We start from the raw sequence: 26,994 nt of genomic DNA, 5'->3' as shown, positions 1-26,994 counted from the left end.
TCAAGCAATCCAAGAGAGAGGACCGTCCAAGCTCTAAGAAGATCAAGGAGAACCTAGTGTGGCCCACTTCTAAACACCCTAATCTCCCATCTCCACCCTTCAATCTTCATCTTCCGCCATCAAAGAGGAAGCCGAGGAGCTTAACATTCCAAGAAGCCTAGAAGATTAGCAATCGGTGGGTGATATTAGGATTTTTCACCCTTGATTTCTATTTGAGGGCCCACTTGAGGTGGGACTCATTTTGATGTATGTATTGTAATCATAGGAGGGCCCATAGTGGCAAGATCCCTCCATTACCACCGTCTCTCTCTCTCTCTCTCTCTCTCTCTCTCTCTCTCTCTCTCTCTCTCTCTCTCTCTCTCTCCCTTTTTTGTAATGGAGTGTGGCCCACCTAATCAGCCCCCCATGGGGCCCACCTTGCTGATGTCCAGTAGGTGGCTAGACAATCTAGCACTGCTGGCACCATCTAGCAGACCTAGACGAAGAGAAAACACTGATATCAGCTTAATCCAAAGCTAGTGGGTCGCACACGTGTGGACCCACCTTAATGAATATATTTTATATCTAGGCCGTCCATCTACTAGACGGCCAGAAACGGCCAACAGCTATATAGATGTTGGACTGATGTCACCAAGTTCTGTGAGCCCTAATCATGGGGTATGTGTTATATCTCAATCGTCTATGGGACGTTGACCTCACACCAGCTAACTAGCTACTGTATTGGCAATGGTCCCTGATCACGGGGTATGTGTTACATCCAGACCGTCCATCTGTAAGGTCCTGTAAATTCTGTGGGCCCTAATCATGAGGTATGTGTTAAATCCATACCGTCCAGCCATTTGTAGAGATCATTTTATGGTATTACAGAGAGAATGAGATAGATCTAATTTGAAGTGGGACCCACCATGTGTGTGGGACCTACTATGATATATGTATTTCATCCCACCGTCCATCTGGATGGTGGGGACCATCAACAGCAAGCTGCTGCCTTGGCACCAGCAAGTTCTGTGGGCCCTGACCTCCAGGATGTGTTGCATCCAACCGTCTAGGTAGGGACCACCTTTATGTATGTAATGTACATCAGAACCATCCATCTGGACGGGCTACGTGTGGTGCACCGTGATGTATTTGTTATCTACGTCGTCCATCTATTAAGTGGACCACACTATAAAAATCAGTGAAGGATTGAATGTCCACCATTGAAACCGTTTTGGGTCACAGAAGTTCTGGATCAATATGTAATTTATTTTTCCCCTTAATTCAGGCCTTTATGACCTTATGAACAGATTGGATGGAAAATAAATGTTATGGTGGGCCCTGTGGATTTTAATCAGTGGAAATCATTATCTCCGCTGCTATTTGTGGCATGGTCTAGATGATCTTCCGATATGATTCATTTTTTTGGGTAATGCTCTAAAATAATCTATATAAATAGATGAATGGTGTTGGTAGTCCAGCTGGAACGGTGGGCCTACTTGATGTATATGGGGCCATGTGATGCAACCCATTTTGATGTTTATAAGGCCATAGATGTGGCCCATTGTAATGAATATGCGGCCCGTGTTCGAGGCCCAATGTGATGTATATGCGGCTTATGTAATGAGGCCCGTTGTGATGTATATGCGGCCTGTGTATGAGGCCCAAGTGATGTATATGTGGCCCATGTGTAAGGCCTATGTGATATGGCCCATGTGATGTATTTATGGCCCATGTGTCGAGGCCCATTGTGATGTCTATCAGGCCCATGTGATGCGGCCCATTGTGATGTGTATTAGGCCCATGAGATGCGACCCATTATGATGTGTAAAGCCCATGTGATACGGCCCATTGTGATGTATATGAGGCCCATGCGATGCGGCCCATTGATGTATTTGAATCCTAATGTGATGTATAAGGCCCATGTGATGCAGCCCACTTGATGTATGAGACCCTTGTGTAAAGCCCATTGAGATTCTACATGGCTCATTATGTTATGTATGGGCCCTTGTGTGAGGCCATGGGCCCACTATATGTTAGGCTCTATGTGGGCCACTCCTTGAGAGCAATGTTGGTTAAATGTCCACATTATGGGCAATAATGGTTAAATGTCCACATTGTGACCTTCCCTTAGGCCTCATTAGGCCCATTCTTGATATAAGTAGGTTGTCTAGGCCCATCCTTAACATGAGGAGAGTATATCATCATCATATAACATGCTTAGTATAGCTTCACGATCCATGCCCATGCGCAACATATGTATGTTTGATATGAGGAGTAATTTATCGTAGCACATGCCATTGGGCGGATTATTATGACACTCCTTGATAGGAGGAGTTGCCCACATGAGCTGTGAGAGATTTTAGATAGGTTTAGAGATTTTCACCCAGTGACATCTATGGTGCATGTTTGATGCGGATTACGCACAGGTTTGATGCATGACTAGATAGTGTGACTCATGCATCTCGCATTTTGTGATATGCCCACCGTACGTCCTAGTAACATAAGGGTCGTGGCGTCCACAAGCATGTTGTGGATAGCCAGATGGGACACTGAAAATATTTGGTTCTAGCATATGGGCACCATAGATGTCCCTGGGTGAAAATCTCTAAACCCCCGAGGCGAGGGGATGCTCTAACATCTAGACCGAGTGGATATACCTAAGTGCATGAGAGTCGTATACCAGTAGTTCGCATCTCCCACTGTGTCGTGGTCGGTTGGAAGGGGGTGTGACCTTACCTGCCTGAGTGAGGGGGCAATATCTAGGTTGAGTTTAACCAACTTGAGGAATGAGTCTGCTCTTGACGAGTCAGGCCTGATATTGGCAAGCAGATAGTGAGGTCTCTCCCACTTACCCAGTTGTGCGCTCAGATAGGGACGGCAAGTTGGCATAGAGTGCACTAGACCACGATAATGATCTCAGAGATGTACGATACTGATATATGGACTTATTGAGCATGAGTTGTATACTCATCATTTTACTCATTCATTCATTCATTCATTATCCACTCGGGCTAGTAGTGCGCACTAATTGTTATGTATACTTTCGCAATGGGGCACACGACCAACCCGAGATCAAAAGTTTACCACATTGAGTCTAGCTATCCAAATTTAGGTATGGGACTGATTTGGATAGAAGTCCCTTGTGATGAACCCCACAGCTTGCGATACCACGTTCTATCATCCCGACTACACACTCCAGCTTCATTATTCCTTTGCATTGCATATTACATTGCACCCTCAGTATATGACATTTAGGTTACTATGATTCTGCATTGCATGACCTAGATATGTCATTGGCCTATTATATTTTTACATCGCATAGCTTGGATAAGGCTGATGGTATTTATGGACTTATCAACGTGTTTCCACATTGCTCTGATATTGCATACTTAGCACTTACCTTACGCACACACTTTCACCACCATCTAAGCTTTCTATAAGCTTATGCACGATAGATGCATGCAGGTGGTGTTAGGTTGTAGTAGTGTTGAGCTTAGGGTATGCACCTGTCTTTTGGAGCTTTGATTTTTTATATATGTATTTCTCTTTCAGTACTGTATTCAACTGTTTATATTAGTGGATATGTGATGATGATATTGGCTTTGTGATTTGGGTAAGCTTGTGGTTATGCTTCTTACGAGATAAATACACGTTGAAAAATCCTCCTTGTAGGATCTCAGAATCGAAATCTGGCGTATGGGCGCTGAGAGCTGAGAATGGGGTACTACAGAGGCTGTCGGCACTGGATTCGGTAAATCGGAAATTTTGTGAGCCAGGTTCCCGAGTTTGGGGCATGACATAAGGTCTTTATATTTTTGTGGCACATCTTGCTTGAGGATGACACTCATTTTTTCTGTCAAAAAATTTTTCTTTTGAATACTTTGCCGTCTCTTAGTTGTACATAAATCTTTCAGAAATTTGGCATAAGAGGGGATTTGTTTCACAGCGAGGGATGTTGACTTTCACTTGTTTTAGCACCTCTAGAATATCCTATGAGTTAACTAGAGGTTTTGGTGCAATCAACCGTTGGGGGAATGATGCAGTCAGCTTACTTTAAGATTCTGGTTCTACCCTATGTTGAGTAACACTAGGTCTATCATTCTTATCTTCTTCTGGGCCCTTAGGCTTTTCAACCCTCACCGGAATAGATTTGTCAATTATTTTTCCACTCCTAAGAGTGGTGATAGACTTAGCCTGTTCTATTTGATTTGAAGAGCTTGGATCACTTATTTCACATTGTGGTTTCAGATTGGAAAGAGGTTAGCCTGGAAGCATCCCTTTCTCCCCACTTGCTAAGTGTGACTCGATCCTTTAAATGGATAATGCAAACATTCCCATTATTGTTTTGATATCTAGGAATGCTTGTGTTATATTCTGGTTGAATAGTTCTTGGTTTTGCATGAATTTTTGAACAATATCCTCTTAAGGTCTCTTTTAATTTAAAAATTGAGTACGGGTCTCTTATGGGTTAGCAGTTTGTCCATTCCTCCAACTGAAATTTGGATGGTTTCTCCATCTGGGATTATATGTATTTAAGGTGGGTCCTCTGAAAGGTCTTTGGTAGTTGTTCATGGCATTTGACTACTCATTCAATATCTCTTGAAAAGCAGGAAATGTCGAGCAATTCTCAGTTGTATGTATGTTACAAGCACAAGTACCACAAACAACTTCCGCAACCTTTTCAGATTTGATAGGTGTTCACAACCCCAAGCGTAGGGTCGCGATGTAGTAATAACTCACTGGACCGAGGTCAAATCCACAGGGACTAATCTTGTACGTTTCTAAAAATAACTAGAACTAAAAGAAGATCTAAAATAGAATTCTAGAATAAAGAGAGTAATTTTGAATAATGTTTGAACTATCAATTAAAAGGTGGGAACTAGGGTGCCAAGGATCCACTTGTCCTATCAGTATGCTACCTTACTTAATTCAAGAAGCACAACTGGAATCAAAGTCCTATCTTATCCAGTTGGGAGAAGAGATAATTAAATCTCTAAACTTTCATTGAACCAGTCCTCAATGGAGGAGAATTGTGAGGATTGGAAGGGATTCCATCACCCTACCATGCCCAAGGGACGATGGTGAACAACAGAATTTACCAATCCCACAATCTCAAATAGAAAAAGAAGATACTCAAAGCTATTGCGGGCTCTACTGTAATTTGAGTCACAATAAACCATAGAAAACTGAAAATATTTCTTAAAATCAAACTAGAAATCAATGAAGTTCGACATAGAGATGAATCAAAGCAAGATAAATATCCAAACACGCTACAAGCTTGACCTTTTAGCCCTAGCTAAGAGGTTTAACCAACCATAGAGATGATTGAACTAAGAACTCTTAAACAAAACATAAAAAAACAAACTAAGGAAGAAGGAAAAAAAACTCTTAGCGACAGCTCTCCACCCTTTAGCTCTACTCTTTAAAACCTAGAAGATACCTAGGAACGTCCTAGGGACTCCTATTTATAGTTGTGAACCCCATCTTATGCAACTCCTTGGAATTTTCAAAAATCGTCTTGAATTTATGCACTCCACATAAGTCCTGCGTTACGCTTCGGTCGGACTGAAGTTGGGTTCGGTCGGACCGAATTAAGCTTGAAATCGTACTTTCTTGCTGGACAATTCTGTGCGATTTCAGTCGGATCGAAGTTGGCTTCGGACGAACCAAAGTTGATGCTGAAAAATCTCATGCAGAAAATCTATCAAATTTAGGTCGGACCGACTCCAACCAAAGCTTTGGTCAGACCGAAGTTGGCTCAAGTCAGACCGAATTAACCTTGAAAATCCTGATTTCTTGATGGACGGTTTTTTATGATTTTAGTCGAACCGAAGTTGGTTCAGGTCGGACCAAACTGTCCTATTTTCTACAGTGGATTCTGCATTCTTTCAAGTCCTTTCTTAATCCTTTATACTTAGTTTCCTTTAATATTTGGCATGTGAATTCTTCATTCTTGGTCTCCTAAGATTCATCTTTTGCCACAGCGATTCTTGAGCATTAAATCCATGCTTTTAGTATTCTTTTCAATCCAAGCTCTCAGATTCACCTTGCAACACAAACATGTATAAAATATACTATTAAGCCTTATCATGTTCATAAAATCAGGATATAAATAGGAGAAAATATAAAATATTTAGCACTCAACACACTCTCTAACCAGCATTTTACTAGTCCTGAGCAAAAACATGCATGAAGTAATTCTTAATTCTCCATGTTCAAACCCCTTTGTAAAAATCAATCCTTTGTTTAATCAAGTATAGATGAGTAGGATTAAGATGAGAAAGCGGGATTTTGAAAAATTAAAGCCAAATCACATAAGCAATCAATCAAATAGGTTCTTTATCAATTACATCAGAGTATAAGTTCATATATCAAGTTTTTCAATGTGCTTGGTGAAAATCAACTTACTCCCTATAAGAATACTATCATTTCATAATGTGAGCCATGCTCATCACTTGAAGGTTGGTTGAAAACACAAGTGTTGATTCCGAACTTATCCTCTTTTCCTTCTTTTTCAGTTTTTGATTTTATATCGACAGTCACTTGTATTCATTCAGTATTTTCAGTCTCTTCATCTCCATTCTTTTTCAGACTTTACATTCTATCATTCTTTTCCAATCTTTTCACCATACATGACCTTTTTGTCGATCTCCTGTTTTTTAACCAGTTCTTTCCATCTTTTAAGGTGGATAAAATCTTCAGACTCAATTCTCAATGTCTATCGATGATTCACATGCTAACAATCAAAAATTTTAGCAGAACTCAAGAAAGCAAATTAAACATGTCTTGTGATTTAGATTAAAATGATATTCAAACTTTCTCTTAATCAACTGAGTGCAAGAACTTTAAGTGATAGACTACTTAGTTGATTAAACTCCAACAAATTCAATTTCTATCTTATCATCGTACTCAAAGCATTCTTAATCCACAAATTATCAATTTCCAAACAGGTTTCATCTTGAAAAATTGAAAATTTTCCACAATTTGCCCAAAACTAAGCAAATATAGATTAGTTTACCTAATCCACACCCCCAACCTAAAATCTACGTTGTCCTCAATGTAAAAGATATAAGCATGTAATGCATATAAGACAAAGAAAGGAAATGAGTAGTGATGGAAAGGTAGTACCTGAAGAAGGAGAATTGCAACTTTTCTAAGGTTCTCAACATGTGGATGGGTTAGCATGAAAACGAAATAGACTTAAAGCAAACTACCCTAATCCTAAAATCTTTAAAAGTAATAAAATTAATCCTAAATTGGAAAAGCAAGGGAAAGCTAATCAATCATGCAGCAAGGTTCCTCCTCTGGCCAGTATCTTGATAAATTCCTCAGTAGGTTTCTCAACAAGATCATCCAAAAGCCATTTTTATAGTAGGCGTGGATGTCCTGGAGCATGAATGTCCAGAGAAATTTAAGAACCTCAACAACATGTTCACGATCAGAATTTGGAGGTTTCCAGAGAATATATGATTCACCTGCAAAAGATAATTTCTCAATATTAGTAGGGTGAGGTGAATGAGAGACCATAAACAATTGAATAATAAAAAAGTTGTTCGTCGTGGTCCCTTTAAAATCTGAAGTCGTAGGCTCCGGTTCAGAATGCATCTCCTCCCCTTGTAATTGTAAGAATTTAGTGTTAGTGGAAGGAGCATTATTAACTTCCTGGCCAATATGATTGTTTGAATCCGCAAAGTGTGCCAGGTAGACATCCAGAGATTCAGGAGTTTCTGTTAAAAGAGACTCATCATCTTCAAATGTATCTATCAAGTTCATCTCATGAGTCAGGTCCTCGTCCTCTTGTGGTTTGTGCGAATAAAACACATTGAATTTTACTGTCATATTCCCAAAAGATATTTTCATTATTCCATTCCGGCAATTTATGATGGCATTGGCAGTGGCTAGGAATGGCCAGCCTAATATGATCGGAATTTAAGCGCCCATATTTGAAGCTGAGTGTGTTTAAGACGATGAAAGCTACTGGGTAGTACAATCTATCAACTTGGACGAACAGATCTTCTATCATACCTCTCGGTATTCTTGTCATGCCCCAAACTCAGAAAACGGGCTCACAAAATTTTTGATCTCTGAATCCGGTGTCGACAGCCTCCGTAGTGCCCCATTCTCGGCTCCCGGCACTCGTGTGCCAGATTCTGATCCTGGGATCCTACAAGGAGGATTTTCAGTATGAATTTTTTTTGTAAAGGAGCATAACCAAGCCACAAAATAATATCATGACATATCCACTCGATCAAAAACTTTAAGTACAATACAGAAAGGGAAATACAAGATAATCAAAAGGTTTCAAAATAATCTGATATTGCCTCCTACCTCAGCACTGCTATGATCCAACGTCACCTGCACGCAACAGTCGTGCATAAGCTTACAAAACCTTAGAGGGTAGTGTAAGTGTGTGCGCAAGACAAGTGTCAAGTATGCAGTATCAGACTAATGTGAAAATATGCCGGTAATTCTATGAATACTATCAGTTGTACCAAGGTTACGCAATGCAAAGCATGAATGCTATCGGCCATACCAAGGTTATGCGATGTGAGGCCTACTAGCCGAATGTCATATGCGAGATGCGATACAAGCATGCCAGTCCTCATCAAGTACATATATCAGTACAGTTCCCCTCTGGGATATCACCGGGGTCTAGTACACTCCACACTGACTGCCTCCTCCCTAGCCGCACAGCCTAGCGAGTGGAAGAGACCGCACTATCCACCTGACCAATAGTCTTCCAATACTTTCCCAGCTCGTCGATAGTGGACTCATTTGCGAGTTGGTCAAACTTAGCCTAGCTTACAACCCCCTCACTCGGGCAGATAAGGCCACACCCCCTGTCAACCGACCACGACATAATGGGAGACGCGGCCTACTGGTATTTGGCACTCGTGTGCTAGTGTATCCACTCGGTTTAGACGTTGGAGCATCTCCTGGTACCAAAAATGTTATGGGATTTTCACCCAAGGACATCCTACGTGCCCACAGTGCTAGAGGCAATATCTTTGGTATCCAATCCGGTCATCCACAATGTGCCTGTGGAGGCCATAGCCCTAATGTCGTTAGGGCATAAAATGATCATGTCACACATATACGAGATGCATGAGTCATGCATCAGTCATGGGCGTAACGCGCGATCATATGGGGCACTCCGTCTCATAAGGAGTCCTGTAAATGTCTCAGCCCAACGACTTATGCTATGATTAAACATTCCTCATATCAAGCATACATATGATGCGTATGGGCATGAATCATGGAGTTATACTAAGCATGTTATATGGTAATGAACTATCATCATAACGAAGATGGGCCTAGACAGCCTACACACAACAAGTATGGGCCTAACAATGGACCCTAGGGAGAGTTACAATGTAGACATTCAACCATCATTGCTTTTATAATGTGGACGTCAAACCATCATTGCTCCCAAGGCATGGCCCGCCATAAAATCATTACATACATTACAGTAGAATCACACATTGTAATGGACCTTATATATATCCCAATGGGCCTTAACTCATGGGCCTCAAATACGTCAAATGGGCTGCATCACATGGGCCTCATATATATATATATATATATATATATATATATCAAGGTGGGCCTCATACATTCCCAAAAAAAAGAATCATATGGAAGGATCATTTGGACCATTCCACAAATAGCAGTGGAGATAATGATTTTCACCGTTAAAATCCTATAGGGCCCAACACAGAAAATCGCGAGAGCAACTAAACCCACCGTTAAACATTTATAGGACCCTTCGTGATGTATTTTAAGATCTAACCTATTCATCAGTTAATAGGGAGATAGGTGAAGTGAAAACAAAAATATAAGCTTGATTGGAAAGTACCATGGCCCTTAAGAAGTTTTGAACGGTGGCTGTCACTGTCCCCACTATTTCCAATGGTGAGGTCCGCGTCAACTATAGATCTGACTCATTCTTTTCTCATGCCATAAAATGATCTCTCAAAATGGTTGGACAGTATGGATACAACACATGCATCATGGTAGGGTCCACACACGTGGCCCACCAACTAAATGGACGGTGTGCATCTACATCATCTAGATGGACGGTTAGCGTGGATGGCACATACATCACGTGCTGCTGCTGCACATGCAGCAGCAGCTAGCAGCAACTGTTGCTTCAAATGGCAGAGATGGGTCCCACGTAGGGCCCACCATGATGTTTATTTCCCATCCGATCTGTTTATAAGGTCTCACAGACCCAAATAATTAATTAATTTCATATTAATCCAAAACTTCTAAAAATTCACAAAAGTTTCAATGGTAGACGTTCAACACCACTGTTTCCTGTCGTGTGGGCCACCTGAGCTACCGTGTACAGCTGATTTTAGGGTGCCCCACTACCTAAATGGGGCCCCATCAAATGTACGGCGTTGATGTTCAACACACATAACGATGGGGCCTGCGGCTGGGACCCACGGTCCCTGCCCTTTCTTGCTAGCGGTGCAGCCAGACGCTGCTGCAGCATCCTCTGGACGTCCAGCAACAGCAACAGCGCCTACTACATATTTTATTTATTTATTTATTTATTTTGAAAAAAGTTTTTCTGTGGTTTTTCCTAGGTGGGGCCCGCATCAGGTGGATCCACTCCACCCATTGGATTCTATGGCTCAAGACAGTCCAAATGAGCCCAATATTCAGCATGTTTTGGCGTGTAGAAACATCAAGGTGGGCCCTAACGGATTTTAAAGGTAAGGATCAATGTTTTCTATGCTATAGCCCGCTTGGTAATCGGATTGGCTTCGTTTTTCGGCTCAACGCCTAAAATGGGCTGAGAAATAGGATGGACGAAGTGGATTATATTCATATATCAAGGTGGGGCCTGCATGAGCGGCCCACCCAAAGCTTTTGAACTAAGCTAATATTTTTATTTTCATTTCCAACCTCCAGCGTCTAGGGAGGTTGTACGTTACACGGATTGGGTTTCCTCCAGCGAGGTAAGGCCCCACGTGCACTACGTGCTTCACTTTGGGGTGGGTCCACACGTGTGGGACCCACCAGCCTTAGAAAAAGCAGACATTTGTGTATTTCCTCCAATTAGGCCCTCCTAAACGGACTGCTAGGTGGGCCCACCAGGTGGACGGCATAGATGTGAAACATATCACAAGGTGGGCCACGATCAAACACAAAAAGAGGGGGAGAGAGAGAGAGAGAGAGAGAGAGAGAAAGAGACACGTGTGATGGAGGGCTCCGCCACTATGTGCCCTCCCTTTCCATGCATTTCAATCATACATCAAGTGGGTCCCAATACATGTGGGCCCACCAAATCAAAATCAATGGTGGAGATTCCTTCTCCATCAAAATTGAAGGTCTAGATGACCTCTTTCAAACTTAGAAAAGTAAACATCATGATGGGGTCCATGGAGAATGACCCCCATCATGGAATGATCATGTGAATCATGGTGGGCCATCGGCCACATCTAGGGTCCAAAGTGAGATCTATACCATCAATTAGTAGGCCCCACTTGGCCCATCATCAAAACATAAAATCTAGGCCTATAAAACACCCACCGTTCGATCCTCTTGGTCCGATGGAATGCCGAACTCCTTGTACCTCACTTTGATAGAAGATGATGAGAATTGAAGGGCTAGGATGATGGATCTTAGGATAGGAAGTGGGCCACACACAACACACTTTTCTCTCTTAGAAGTGCTTGGACGTGCACCTCTTTGGTTACTTGGAAAATGTGAAGAGAAAGAGAGAGAGAGAAAGGGTGATTGTAAGAGAGAGGTGATGGGTGCGAGTGATGGATGTGAGTGATAGATGTACTTGACTTGAGAGTTAACTTAGGGTAGGTTGCCTATCTTGGGGAGAAAGAAAGCATGGGTTGTGTACTTTGATTGATTGATTATTTGATTGATGGGATGGGTTGTAGAGATTCTCTTGGGTTCGTAAATGTGCGGCATTTCTTCGAGATAAATGCCGGCCCACATCTCATGTCCAGGGTATCGGATTGATATGCAAGACGCGGCATTAGAACCACGGTGACAGTGTGGTCACAATGGTACAAGTCCTGGATTGAGCTGACTAAGATCTACAGGATACAACTTAGGGTCGTGCACAAACATTGATCATAGGTCGTGGGTTGTCAAAATTCGACGGGAAGGATCGCGGGAGTCTATGGAATGATACGGACTAGGATACAGGCCTTACAACTCTCCCCACCTAATAAAAATTTCATCCTCAAAATTTATACCACCATCATAACTAAACATAACTCATAAGAGGATAAAAAACATAACATCATATATGATCAAAACACGATACAACATACAATCAAACATCGAACAGATGAGGATTTTCAGTATGAATTTTTTTTATATGGAGTATAACCACAAGCATAACTAAGTCACAAAACAATATCACCACATATCCACTATATCAAAAACTTTAAGTACAATGCTGAAAGAGAAATACAAGGTGATCAAAAGGCTCTAAAATAATCTAATGCGCGCACCTGCCTCAACGCTGCTGCGATCCAACGTCACCTGCACGCAGCGGTCCTACATAAGCTTGCAAAAGCTTAGAGGGTATTGTAAGTGTGTGTGCAAGACAAGTGCCAAGTATGCAGTATTAGAGTAATGCAGAAATATGCCAGTAAGTCCATGAATACTATCAGTCCTACCAAGGCTATGCGATGCAAGGCATGAATGCTATCGGCCATACCAAGGCCATTCGATGCGAGGCCTACGTAGCCGAATGTCATATTTGAGATGCAATACAAGCATGTTAATCCTCATCAAGTACATATATCAGTACAGTTCCCCTCTGGGATATCACCGGGGTCTAGTACACTCCACACTGACTGCCGCCTCCCTAGCCGCATAGCCCAGTGAGTGAAAGAGATCATACTATCTGCCTGACCAGTAGTCTATCAATACCTACCCAGCTCATCGATAGCAGACTCATTTGCGAGCTGGTCAAACTCAGCCTAGCTTACAACCCCCTCACTCGGGCGGATAAGGCCACACCCCCTTCCAACCGACCACGACATAGTGGGAGACGCAGCCTACCGGTATTCGACACTCATGCGCTCGTGTATCCACTCAGTCTAGACGTTAGAGCATCACCTGGTACCAAAAATATTCTAAAATTTTCACCCAAGGACATCCTACATGCCCATAGTGCTAGAGCCAATATTTTCGGTATCCAATCCGGCCATCCATGATGTGCCTGTGGAAGCCACGGCCCTAATGTCGCTAGGGCGTACAATGATCATGTCACACATATGCGAGATGCATGAGTCATACCATCTAGTCATGCATCAGTCATGCACGTACCGCGCGATCATGTGGGGCATTCCGTCTCATAAGGAGTCCTATAAATGTCTCAGCCCAACGGCTTATGCTATGATCAAACATTCCTCATATCAAGCATACATATGATGCGTATGGGCATGAATCATGGAGTTAGACTAAGCATGTTATATGGTAATGAACTATCTTCATAACGAAGATGGGCCTAGACGGCCTACACACCACAAGTATGGGCCTAACAATGGAACCTAGGGAGAGTTACAATGCGGATATTCAACCATCATTGCTTTTATAATGTGGACATCAAACCATCATTGCTCCCAAGGCATGGCCCGCCATAACATCATTACATACACCACGGTGGAATCATACATTGTAATGGACCTTATATACATCCCATTGGGCCTCAACTCATGGGCCTCAAACACGTCAAATGGGTTGCATCACATGGGTCTCATATATATGTATATATATATACATATATATATCAAGGTGAGCCTCATATGGAAGGATCATTTGCACCATTCCACAAATAGCAGTGGAGATAATGATTTTCACCATTAAAATCCTATACGGCCCACCACAGAAAATCGTGAGAGCAGCTGCACCCACCGTTAAACATTTATAGGACCCGCCGTGATGTATTTTGAGATCCAACCTATTCATTAGTTAACAGGGAGATAGGTGAAGTGAAAACAAAAATATAAGCTTGATTGGAAAGTACCATGGCCCTTAAGAAGTTTTGAACAATGGATGTCACTGTCCCACTATTTCCAATGGTGGGGTCCGCGTGAACTATAGATCTGACTCATTCTTTTCTCATGCCATAAAATGATCTCTCAAAATGGTTGGATGGTACAGATACAACACATACATCATGGTAGGGTCCACACACGTGGCCTACCAACTAAATGGACGGTGTGCATCTACACCGTCTGGATGGATGGTTAGCGTGGATGGCACATACATCACGTGCTGCTATTGCACGTGCAACAACAGCTGGCAGCGGCTACTGCTTCAAATGGCAGAGATGGGTCCCACATAGGGCCCACCATGACGTTTATTTCCCATCTGATCTGTTGATAAGGTCACACAGACCCAAATTAATTAATTAATTAATTAATTTCATATTAATCCAAAATTTCAGAAAATCCATAAAAGTTTCAATGGTAGATGTTCAACACCACTATTTCCTGCCATGTGGGCCACCGCTGATTTTAGGGTGCCCCACTGCCTAAAGGGGGCCCCATCAAATGTATGGCGTTGATGTTTAATACACATCACGATGAGGCTGCGACTGGGACCCATAGTCCCTGCCCTTTCTTGTCAACGGCGCAACAGGATGCTGCTGCAACGTCCTTTGGACATCCAGCAATAGCAGCGCCTTCTTTTTTATTTTGAAAAAAAGTTTTTCTGTGGTTTTTCCTAGGTGGGGCCCGCATCAGGTGGATCCACTCCACCCATTGGATTCTATGGCTCAAGAGAGTCCAAACAAGCCCAATATTTAGCATGTTTTGGCATGTAGAAACATCAAGGTGGGCCCTAATGGATTTTAAAGGTAAGGATCATTGTTTTCTACGCTATGGCCTGCTTGGTAATCGGATTGGCTTCATTTTTCGGCTCAACGCCTAAAATGGGTTGAGAAATAGGATGTACGGCGTGGATTATATGCATACATCAAGGTGGGGCCTGCATGAGCGGCCCACCCAAAGCTTTTGAACCAAGTTAATGTTTTTATTTTCATTTCCAACCTCCAGCGTCCAGGGAGGTTGGACATTACACGAATTGGGTTTCCTCTACGAGGTAGGGCCCCACGTGCACTACGTGCTTCACCTTGGGGTGGGACCACACGTGTGGGACCCACCAGCCTTGGATAAAGTAGACATTTATGTATTTCCTCCAATTAGGCCCTCCTAAACGGACTGCTAGGTGGGCTCACTACGTGAACGGCATAGATGTGAAACATATCATAAGGTGGGCCACGAACAAACATAGAAAGAGGGGGAGAGAGAGAGAGAGAGGCACGTGCGATGGAGGGCTCCGCCACTAGGCATTTCAATCATACATCAAGTGGGTCCCAATTTATGTGGGCCCACCAAATCAAAATCAATGGTGGAGATTCCTTCTCCATCAAGATGGAAGGTCTAGATGACCTCTTTTAAACTTAGAAAAGTAAACATCATGATGGGGTCCATGGAAAATGAGCCCCATCATGGAATGATCATGTGAATCATGGTGGGCCATCGGCCACATCTAGGGTCCAAAGTGAGATCCATACCATCAATCAGTAGGCCCCACTTGGCCCATCATCAAAATATGAAATCTAGGCCTATAAAACACCCACCGTTCGATCTTCTTGGTCCGATGGAACGCCGAACTCCTTGTGCCTCACTTTAATGGAAGATGATGAGAATTGAAGGGCTAGGATGATGGATCATGGGATAGGAAGTGGGCCACACACAACACACTTTTCTCTCTTGGAAGTGCTTGGATGTGCACCTCTTTGGTTTCTTGGAAAATGTGAAGAGAAAGAGAGAGAGAAAGGGTGGTTGTAAGAGAGAGGTGATGGGTGCGAGTGATGGATGTGAGTGATAGATGTACTTGACTTGAGAGTTGACTTAAGGTAGGTTGCTTGTCTTGGGGAGAAAGAAAGCATGGGTTGTGTACTTTGATTGATTGATTGATGAGATGGGTTGTAGAGATACTCTTGGGTTCACAAATACACGGCATTTCTTCAAGATAAACGCGGGCCCACATCTCTTGGCTAGGGTATCGGATCGATATGCAAGATGTAGTGTTGGAATCGTGGCAATGGTGCGGTCGCAATGGTATAAGTCTCAGGTTGAGTCGACTCAGATCTACGGGATATTACTTAGGGTCGTGCACAAACGTCGATCATATGTCGCGGGTTGTCGGAATTGAATGAGAAGGATCGCTGGAGTCTACGGAATGGTACGGACTAGGATACAGGCCTTACAATTCTAGTCAAACGATCGGTTAGTTGTAATATTGTTTTAGTGGGTTTTAAATCACTGAGGCCTAACTGTTCATATACCGAGTATGGTATCAGATTAACACTTGCCCCAAGGTCTAAAAGTGCTTTATCGACCCTAAAGTTTTCAATCACACAGGAGATCGTAGGACTTCCAGGATCCTTATATTTTGGGGGAGTGTTTTGATTGATTATGACGCTCACTTGTTCAATCAAAAATGCTTTCTTGCGTATGTTCAGCTTCCGCTTTATCGCACACAAATCTTTCAGAAATTTGGCGTAAGATGGGAAATATTTAATTTCATCCAACAAGGGGATGTTGACCTTGACTTGTTGAAAAACCTCTAGAATATTTTGATTCTCACTTAACCTTTTTGATGTGATGAGCCGTTCGGGAAATGGGGTCACAGGTTTGTATCCTTGCAATGGCTCTTTGTCATATGGAGCATTGCCAGATTCACCACCATCCTTTGAATTTTTGTACTCCTTAGGTTTCTCAACCTTCCTTGGAATCTCTTTATCTATTTCATTTCCACTTTTCAGGGTGGTGATGGTTTTAACGTGTTCCACATGTTGAGTTAAAGAGTTGAGATCACTTATCTCAATTTGTCCTTTTAGGTTAGGTTGAGGCTGGGATGGAAAGATCCCGGTCTCCCTAATGTTCAGTTGTGTCTCAAGTCTTGTAACTAAAGTTCTAAGTTCATTCATAACCTGTTGTTGCTCCGACCTAAATGCTTCTAATGTATCTTTAAGGGTTCTCCTTGGTGGAAGTCCACTAGATGGCCCTTGTGGATAATTGGTTACATTTACAATTGGTTCATTTCTCCAATTAAGGTTCCACTCATCAGAAGTGTGTGTGTCAGAATTTGGTGCACTAAGTAGCCATTGATATGCGTTTGTAGTATCTGCTTAAACGTGAAACACCTCTTAAAAAGCTAGGATTGTAAGACAATCTTTGATCGAGTGTACATCACTCTCACAAATTCCACATATGGTTTCGACGACTACTTTGGGTTGAGTTGATTCCTTCCTAGATTTCAAGTCCTCAATTTTTCATGTGAGAATTGCCAACCGTACATTAATATCATCCTCCTCCTTGAGTACATGTATTCCCGTCTCTCATGACACTTCCTTGGGAGTACAAGCTTGGCTTGATGTGTCCCATGATTGAGCATTTTCGGCTAGCATGTCAAAGTAATCTCATACATCTTCTGGTTTCTTATCCATGAACTCGCCATTACACATCATCTGTACAAATTGGCACATGTTCGGACTAAGTCCATCATAAAAAAGATCAATTGTTCACCAAGTTTCATAACCATGGTGTGGGCAAGCGAAAAGTAAGTCTTTGAACCGTTCCCAACATTCAAAGAAGGTCTCTTTATTTTTCTAGGAGAAGTTCATTATCTCTCGTCTAAGAGCATTGGTTTTATGAGCCGGGAAGAATTTTTTGGAACTCCTAGCTCATCTTTGCCCATATGTCAATGGATCTAGGCATTAATGAATGAAACCATGATTTAGCATTTTCTTTTAGAGAGAATGGAAATAATTTCAGGCTAATTGTATCAGAAGGAACATCATTAAAATGTATGGTTGTAACGATCTCTTCAAATTATTTATTATGCAGATATGGATTTTCTGAATCAAGTCCATGGAACTAGGAAGTAATTGGATTATCTCAGGCTTGAAGTTCATGTTTCCTGCATTGATTGGGAGAATTATGTGGGAAGGTGAACTTGTTCTCACCGGTTGTAAATAATCTCATAAAGTTTGAACCGGAGGAACCCGATGCACTTCATTCTCATCACGCACTGTCCTAATAGGTGGTGTGTGATGCACAGGATCTTCATCAACATGATGTTCTTGAGTCATGCTCTCATATGCTATTTCAGAAATATTTGGAGGCTTTCTAACTTGTCAATGGATTTTTCAACCAAACCTCCTTTTCTCAAAGGTCTCAGAGTATGGTTCCTTATCCCGCGTAAGCATGAACCATACCAAATTTTAATTCTATTTCCTAATTCCTACAGTAAGTATGGAAAGCAAGTAGAGGGAAGAAGTTACCAAAAGAAAAGATCTAGAGTTGAAGATCCAACAAAAAAAAATAATCAAACTATGTTAACAATGTTAGAAAAAGAAAGAGGAGAAAAAAAAAAGATAAATCCTAAAAAATATCTGAAAACTGAAAAATCCTAAAAGTCCTAGATTAGAAGAGTTTAGAAAATAAGAAAAATCCTAACCTAAATTATCTCTAATCCTAAACTAATTCTAATGCTAATTAATCTCAGAAAAACGTAGTCATAGTCCCCAACAACAGCGTCAAAAACTTGCTCACAACCCCAAGTGTAGGGTCGCGATGTAGTAATAACTTGGTGAGACCGAGGTCGGATCCACAAGGACTAATCTTGTACATTTCTGAAAATAACTAGAACTAGAACTAAAAGAAGATATAAAATAAAATTCTAAAATAAAGAGAGTAATTTTGAATAATGTTTAAACTATTAATTGAAAGGTGGGAACTAGGGTGCCAAGGATCCACTTGTAGCTATCAAGATGCTACCTTACTTAATTCAAGAAGCACAACTGGAATCAGAGTCCTATCTTATCCAATTGGTAGAAGAGATAATCAAATCTCTAAACTTTTATTTAACCAGTCCTCAATGAAGGAGAATTGTGAGAATTGGAAGGGATTCCATCACCCTACCATGCCTAAGGGATGATGGTGAACAACAGGATTTACCAATCCCACAATCTCAAATAGAAAAAGAAGATATTCAAAGCTATCGCAGGCTCTACTATAATTTGGGCCACAATAAACCATAGAAAACTAAAAGTATTCCTTAAAATCAAACTAGAAATCAATGAAGTTCGACTTAGACATAAATCAAAGCAAGATAAACATTCAAACACGCTACAAGCTTCACCTTTTATCCCTAGCTAAGAGGTTTAGCCAACCATAGACATGATTGAACTAAGAACTCTTAAACAAAATATAAAAACAAACTAAGGAAGAAGAAGAAACACTCTTAGCGGCGGCTCTCCACCGTTTGGCTCCACTCTTCAAACCCTAAAAGATACCTAGGAACGTCTTAGGGACTCATATTTATAGTTGTGAAGCCCCATCTTACGCAACTACTTGGAATTTTCGGAAACAGTCTTGAATTTATGCACTCTGCATAAATCCCATGTTACGCTTCAATCGGACCAAATTAAGGTTGAAAATCACACTTTCTCGCTGGACAATTCTAGGCGATTTCAGTCGGACTAAAGTTGATGTTGAAAATTCTTGTGCAAAAAATCTGTCAAATTTAGGTCGGACCGACTCCAACTAAAATCTCCAGCCGAAGCTTCGGTCAGACCGAAGTTGGCTCAGGTCGAACCGAATTAAGCCTAAAAATCCTGATTTCTTGCTAGACAGTTTTCTGCGATTTCGGTCAGACCGAAGTTGGCTCAAGTCGGACCAAACTGTCATGTTTTCTACTGCGGATTCTGCATTCTTTCAAGTTCTTTCTTTATCCTTTATACTTGGTTTCCTGGGATCTTTGGCATGTGAATTCTTCATTCTTGGTCTTCTAAGATCCATCTTTTGCTATGATGATTCTTAAGCATTAAATCCATGCTTTTAGTATTCTTTTTAATCAAACCTCTAAGATTCACCTTGTAAGACAAACATGTATAAAATATACCATTAAGCCTTATCATGTTCATAAAACCAAGATATAAGTAGGGAAAAATATGCAATATTTGACACTCAACAATAGGTTCTGCCTTCTTAAGTTCTGACACCCACCAAACTTGAAAACCGAGCTCACAAAATTCTCAATTTACCGAATCCGGTGCCGACAACCTCTGTAGTACTCCATTCTCGGCTCCCAGCATCCATACACCAGATTTTGATCCTGGGATTATACAAGGAGGATTTTCCAACGTACATTTATTTTATAAGAAGCATAACCACAAGTTTACCCAAATCACAAAGGCAACATCATCATCACATATCCACTAACATAAACTTTAAATACAATGCTGAAATGGAAATACATATGTCAAAATAAAAATCAAAGCTCCAGAAGACAGCTGCACGCTCCAAGCTCAAAGTCGCTGTGACCAACACCACTTGCACGCATCTATCGTGCATAAGCTTATAGAAAGCTTAGAGGGTAGTGAAAGTGTGTGCGCAAGATAAGTGTCAAGCACACAAATACAACGACATAATCATACAATGTCAGAAATACCGGCGAGATCATGAATCATACGATATCAGAGTAAGAAGAAATACTGACAAGTCCATGAGTCATACAATGTCAGAGTACGCGATATAATCAGCTATGCAAATGAGTAGTCATAAAGAGTCAAGTATCAGATACCAAGGATGCAATGCAATATGCGATGCGAATGACCATGCAGGAGTGTGAAGTCGAGATGATGGTACATAGTATCGCAAGCTATGGGGTCCATCACAAGGGACTTCTATCCAAACCAGTCTCATACCTAAAATTGGATAGTCAGCTTCAATGTGGTAAACTCCTAATCTCAGGTTAGCCACGCTCCCCAACCGAAATCCTGGCCATTACGAAGATATACGTAACAAATAGTTGCGCACCACTAGCTCGAGTGGATAGTGAATGAATGAATATGAAACTCCTGCTCCACAAATCAGTACTATACATCTCTAGGATCATCACCAGGGTCTAGTACACTCTACATGCAATCGTCGCCTACTGGACCGGTAACCATGCAAGTTGAAGAGACCTCACTATCCGCTGGCCAGCAGTCAGCCAATATCTACCCGGCACATCGATAGTAGACCAAATCACAAGCTGTCAAACTCAGCCTAGCTATGCCCCATACCCTCGAGCGGGTAAGGCCACACCCCCTCCCAACCGATCATGGCACGGTGGGAGACGCGGCCTACTAGTATACAGCCCTCATACGCTCATATATCAACTCGGTCTCGACGTTGGGGCATCTCCTGACCTCGGAGGTTTAGGAATTTTCACACAGGGCCATCTATGGCAATCCAATGCTAATAACATATTTTTAGTGTCTCATCTGGCCATCCACTATATGCTTGTGGAGACTAAGGCACTGATGTCGCTATAGCGTACAATAATCACAAAACATAATATAAGATGCATGAGTCATACAATCCAATCATGCATCAATCCTATGCATACCGTGCGCTCATTTGAGATAACCTCCGCCTATTAGGGAATCTCATAACAACCTACCCAATGACATATGCAATGGTCAACCACATCTCATAACAAACATGCAGATGATGTGTATGGGCATGTATCATGATGTTATATTGTCACATACTCATAATCGGTATTAATAACCGGCATCAACAATTGGCCTCGATAATGTGGACATTTAACCAACATTTCCCCCAAGGAATGGCCCACATAGAGCCTAACATATAGTGGACCCATGGTCTCACACAAGGGCCTAATATACAACACCATGGGCCTTACTTAAGAGCTTAATACATATCACGAAGGGCTTCTCACATGGGCCTAATATACATCACAATGGGCTTCATCGCCTAGCCCTCAAATGCACTACAATGGGCCTCATCACATAGGCCTCATACACATCACATTGAACCTTAAACATGGGCTGAATACACATCACAATGGGCCTCAAATACGGACCGCATATAAATCACATTAGGCCTCGACAATCGGAATCGGCCTCGATAATTGGCCTATACAATCGGCCTTAACAATTGGAATTGGCCTCGATAATCAGAATTGGCCTCGACAATCAGAATCTACCTCGACAATTAGACTTGACAATCAAAATCGGCCTCGATAATCGTCCTCGACAATCGGAATCGGCCTCAATAATCAGAATCAGCCTTAACAATCGGCCTCGACAATCAGAATCATCCTCGATAATCATAATCGGCCTCAACAATCAGAATCAGCCTCGACAATCGGCACGACAATCAGAATCGGCCCCAACAATCAGCCTTGACAATTAGAATCAAGCTCGATAATCAGAATCTGCCTCAACAATAAGAATCGGCCTCGACAATCGGAATCGGCCTCGATAATTAGAATCAACCTCAACAATCAGAATCGGCCACAATAATCGAAATCGGCCTTGATAATCGGCCTTAACAATCAGAATCGGCCTCGACAATCAGAATCGGCCTCAACAATCGGAATCAACCTCGATAATCAAAATCGGCCTCAACAATCGAAATCGCCTCGATAATCAGAATCGGCTTCAACAATCGGCCTCAACAATCTGAATCGGCCTCAATAATCAGCCTCGACAATCGGAATTGACCTTGATAATTGGCCTTAACAATCAGAATCGGCCTCGACAATCAGAATCGGCCTCAACAATCGACCTCGACACTAGGAATTGGCCTAATAAAGGGCCTAAGGGAAAGTCACAATGTGGACATTTAACCATCATTGCCCATCAATGTGGACATCCAACCAACATTGCCCCCAAGCAGTGGCCCACATAGAGCCAAACATAAAGTGGGCCCATGGCCTCACGTAAAGGCCTAATATACATCACAATGGGCCTCATACAAGGGCCTAATACACATCACGATGGGCCGAATACACGGGCCTAATATACATCCCCATGGGCCACGACCCATGGTCCTCAAATACATCATAATGGGCTAGACTCATGGGCCTCAATATACATCATAATGGGCCGCATCAATGGCCGCACCAATGGTCCTCATATACAACAAGTGGTTCGCATTAATGGGCCACACTAATGGGCCTCATATACACAATAGGTGGGCCCTGCTCATGGGCCTCAAATACATAACATGTGGGCCCTACACATGGGCTCATATGCATCAAATGGACCACGTATATGGGCCTCAAATACATCAAATGAGCCATGCGACATGGGCCTAATACATATCACAATGAGCCTCATATACATCAAATCGGGTCTCATCATATGGGCTTCAAATACAAAACAAGTGGGCCCATCACATAGGCCAAAAATACAAACAGGTGGACCCCGCACATGGGCCAAAAAATACATCATGATGGGCCTCATGGATGGGCTGCACCAATGGGCCTCAAATGGGCTTCGACCACACCAAAAAAAAAATTCATTTCACTAGTTATAGGTGTAACTGTGTATCACTGTACACTATCATTCTATGGGGCACATGGCCCACTAATGATGATCAGCACTGTCCAACATTGTCTAGCACCGTCCAGCATAATCTGGACTGTGTGAATTATAATAAATAAATCAAGGTGGGTCCCACCGTCCTGATCAAATGGGCAGTGAAGGATATAACACATCTCATGACTGAACCCACCGTCCCAGCTCATGGACGATGGGGATATAGAATATATACACCAAGGTGGGTCCCACCCCCACACGTGCCACACATGTGGGGTGGCCCCACATCCCAAAGTAGAGGGACGGCTGGATAAACAGATATATCATGGTGCGCACCACACCACCGTCCAGATGACGGTGTGGTTATAAAACATGTACATCAAGGTGGGTCCCACCAGCCCACACATGTCACACGTGTGGGGTAGGCCCACCTCCAAACAAATGGACGGCATGAATAATACACATATATTGTGGTGGAGTCCACAAAATGGACGGTCTGGACGATCAGACCCCAGTGCTGACGTCAATACAGTGGGCCCACCGTCCTGAAATCAGATGGACAACTGGGATAAAACAGATATATCATGATAGGGTCCACTGCATGGATGGCATAGATAAAACCTATGTATCACGGTGACATCCACCGTCACCGTCCAAACAGATCCAGCACCGTCCAAATCATCTGGACGATGTGGATGAAACAAATACATCAAGTTGGGTCCCCACCGTCCAGAAACGCTAGACAGTGTGGATTATTCCATGCATCAAGGTGGGTCCCACGTGTGGCCCACCAGCTATAATATTTAATATATATTATATTATATTATATACATATTATATATAATATATAACATTACACATAGTCCAGTGTCCAAATGGACTTTGGACGATCTGGACGATTGATATGCATTACAAGGGGCCCACCGTCCAGAGATCTGGATGGTGTGGATGACATAAACATCACAGTGGGGATCACACCCACGTCCAAATTGCTGGACGGTGTGTATTTCACACACACATCAGGTGGGTCCACGTACACGTGGCCCACTCATTAAATAAATCTTATATTTGTGGATTCCTTCGTCCAAGCTGTCCATCAATGGATAGTGAGAAGGGCTCCACCAACTGGATGTCCGAGAAATCTTGACGGCCTGGATTTCGGCTGAACCCATTAGGTGGGCCACACACCTCATCATCAACAACATAAAAAAATGAAAGAGAGACAGAGAGAACGATGGAGATGGTAGGGACCCCACCACTATGGGTCCCTCTAAATAAAATGCATACATCAAGTGGGTCCCATTACAAGTGGGCCCTAAATTAAAAATTGAGATGATGAACACCCACCGTTAGATCTTCTTGGACTTCTTCTTCCATCAATGCATGCTAGAGCTCCAAGGGGACAATTTCAACGGTTAAGATGGGTCATGGAGGGTGGGATTGGGTGGTAGGGAGTGGGCCACACCTAGCTTCTCTCATAGAAGCTTGGACGTCCACCTCTCATGGGGTTGCTTGAAAAAAATGGAGAGAGAGAATGAGAGAGAGAGATGATGGGAGAGAAGTGATGAGATAGAGGGATGGTGAGTGATGGATGGGTGTACTTTGTTGTAAGAGAAATTTGACTTTGGGGAGGGTGGTTATATTTGGGGATGAGTGTGAGTGACGGGAGTGATGTGTACTTGATTGATGTGATTGATGGGATTGATGTGATATTTTCTAGAGATTGCAACGCGTGGTATTTTTCTTTGAACTGAATGCAGGCCCACATCTCCTGGCCCGAGTATCGCCTCAGCGCACGAGGCGCAGCGTCGGAACCATGGCGATGGTGTGGTCGCAAGGGTACAAGTTTCGAGTCAAACCGACTCTAATATACGGGACACGACTCAAGATCGCACGCAAACATCGATAACAGATCACGGGTTGCCAAAATTTGACCGAGAGGACTGCGGAAGCCTACGAAACGGTACGGGCTAGGATACGGGTCTTAAAAGTTCTATAGCGTTGACTTTTCTTATGAGGTTGTCTACTCTTGCACTCATATTGTCTTCCTCTTTTAAGACATAAATTCCTCCCCTTTACTTGATTGAGTATGCTTAGAAGTGGTGAGTCTTGGAGAGGTGTCCCATGATTACATGTTTTCTCTCAATTGATCAAGGTAATCCCATGCATCATCGACCTCTTACTTCATGAATTCACCATTACACATCAACTCTACGAACTTACGCATTGGTGAAGTTAGTCCGTTATAGAAAAAGCTTATTGTTTGCCATAATTTGTTGCCATGTTGTTGACAAGAATTCGTGAGATCTTTAAACCTTTCCCAGCATTGGAAGGTCTCTTCCTCTTTTTGGACAAAGTTTATGATTACTTTCCTTAAAGTGTTAGTTTTATGAAACAGGAAAAACTTTTTGAGAAATTCTCAAGTCATCTCGGCCCATGTGCCAATGGATCTTGACTTTAAGGAATGCATCCATGTTTTAACCTTCTCTCTCAATGAACAAGGAAACAATTTAAGTCGTACTGTGTCCTCAGACACGTTTGGAAAGTGTAAAGTAGCGACTATCTCATCAAACTCTTTGATGTACTTTTAGACTTTCAGAATCTAGTCCATGAAACTTAGGAAGGAGTTGTATCACTCCAGGTTTCATATCCACGTTTCCTGCATAAAGTGGAAAATTCATGCAGGAAGGTGTACTCACCCCCACCGGTTGTAAATAATCTCGTAGAGTATGTGGTGGGGGTGCATTATGCACCTCGTTTTCATCTTAGATTTCCTCAACTGGAGGTTGAGGTTGATTTGCAGCCATAACTTCTACTGACTTAGAGGATCACAGGTGGTGTCTAATCCGGTGATGGATATGCAACCCTTCAGATTAATCTTCCTTCGCTTAAGAGACGTCAAGTGTTACCACGAACCTACTTGGGCATGAAACACTCACAGCCTTCAAGTAACTAAACAACTAAACCTAAAAGAAAACTAGAAAAACTAAAACAAATAAGAGATCTAGAAAAGATAGAAGAGAGAGAATTAGAAAGAGGTCACCGGATTGGATATTGCTATGTTATAATCCTACAAAATAGAAGACCAAGTTAGATTCTAAAAACAAGTTTAGAAAAAATCCTAACCAAGAAACAAAATAGAAAAATAAACCTAATTCGAATACTAATTCAGAAAATAAGAAAAATCCTAAATTAACACTAATCTTCACCTAATTCTAATACTAATTATTCACAAAAAAAACACAGTGGTAGTCCCTGGCAACGGCGCCAAAAACTTGTTCACAACCCCTAGTGTAGGGTTGCAATGTAGTAATAACTCGGTGAGACCGAGGTCAAATCCATAGGGACTAATCTTGTACGTTTTTGAAAATAACTAGAACTAGAACTAGAAGAATATCTAAATTAGAAATCTGGAATAAAGAGATTAATTGTGAATAATGTTTAAACTATCAATTAAAGGTGGGAACTAGGGAGCCAAGGATCCACTTGTAGCTATCACAATGCTACCTTACTTGATTCAAATAACACAATTGGAATTAGAGTCCTATCTTATCCAGTTGGAAGAAGAGATGATCAAATCTCTGAACTTTTCATTGATCTAGTCTCAATGGAGGAGG

The 26,994-nt window shown here is 42.1% G+C and overlaps 1 non-coding gene across 1 annotated transcript; it reads left to right on the top strand.

Moving 5' to 3' along the window:
• Nucleotides 1-17,573: 17,573 nt before the first annotated feature.
• Nucleotides 17,574-17,680, top strand: LOC131244770 (small nucleolar RNA R71). Its single transcript, XR_009170548.1, has one exon. It is a non-coding gene; the product is annotated as a small nucleolar RNA R71 (small nucleolar RNA).
• Nucleotides 17,681-26,994: the final 9,314 nt, after the last annotated feature.

The sequence above is a fragment of the Magnolia sinica genome, chromosome 4, assembly GCF_029962835.1.
Source record: "Magnolia sinica isolate HGM2019 chromosome 4, MsV1, whole genome shotgun sequence".
NCBI classification, from domain to species: domain Eukaryota; kingdom Viridiplantae; phylum Streptophyta; class Magnoliopsida; order Magnoliales; family Magnoliaceae; genus Magnolia; species Magnolia sinica.
This window is presented reverse-complemented; position numbering and strand designations above follow the sequence as displayed.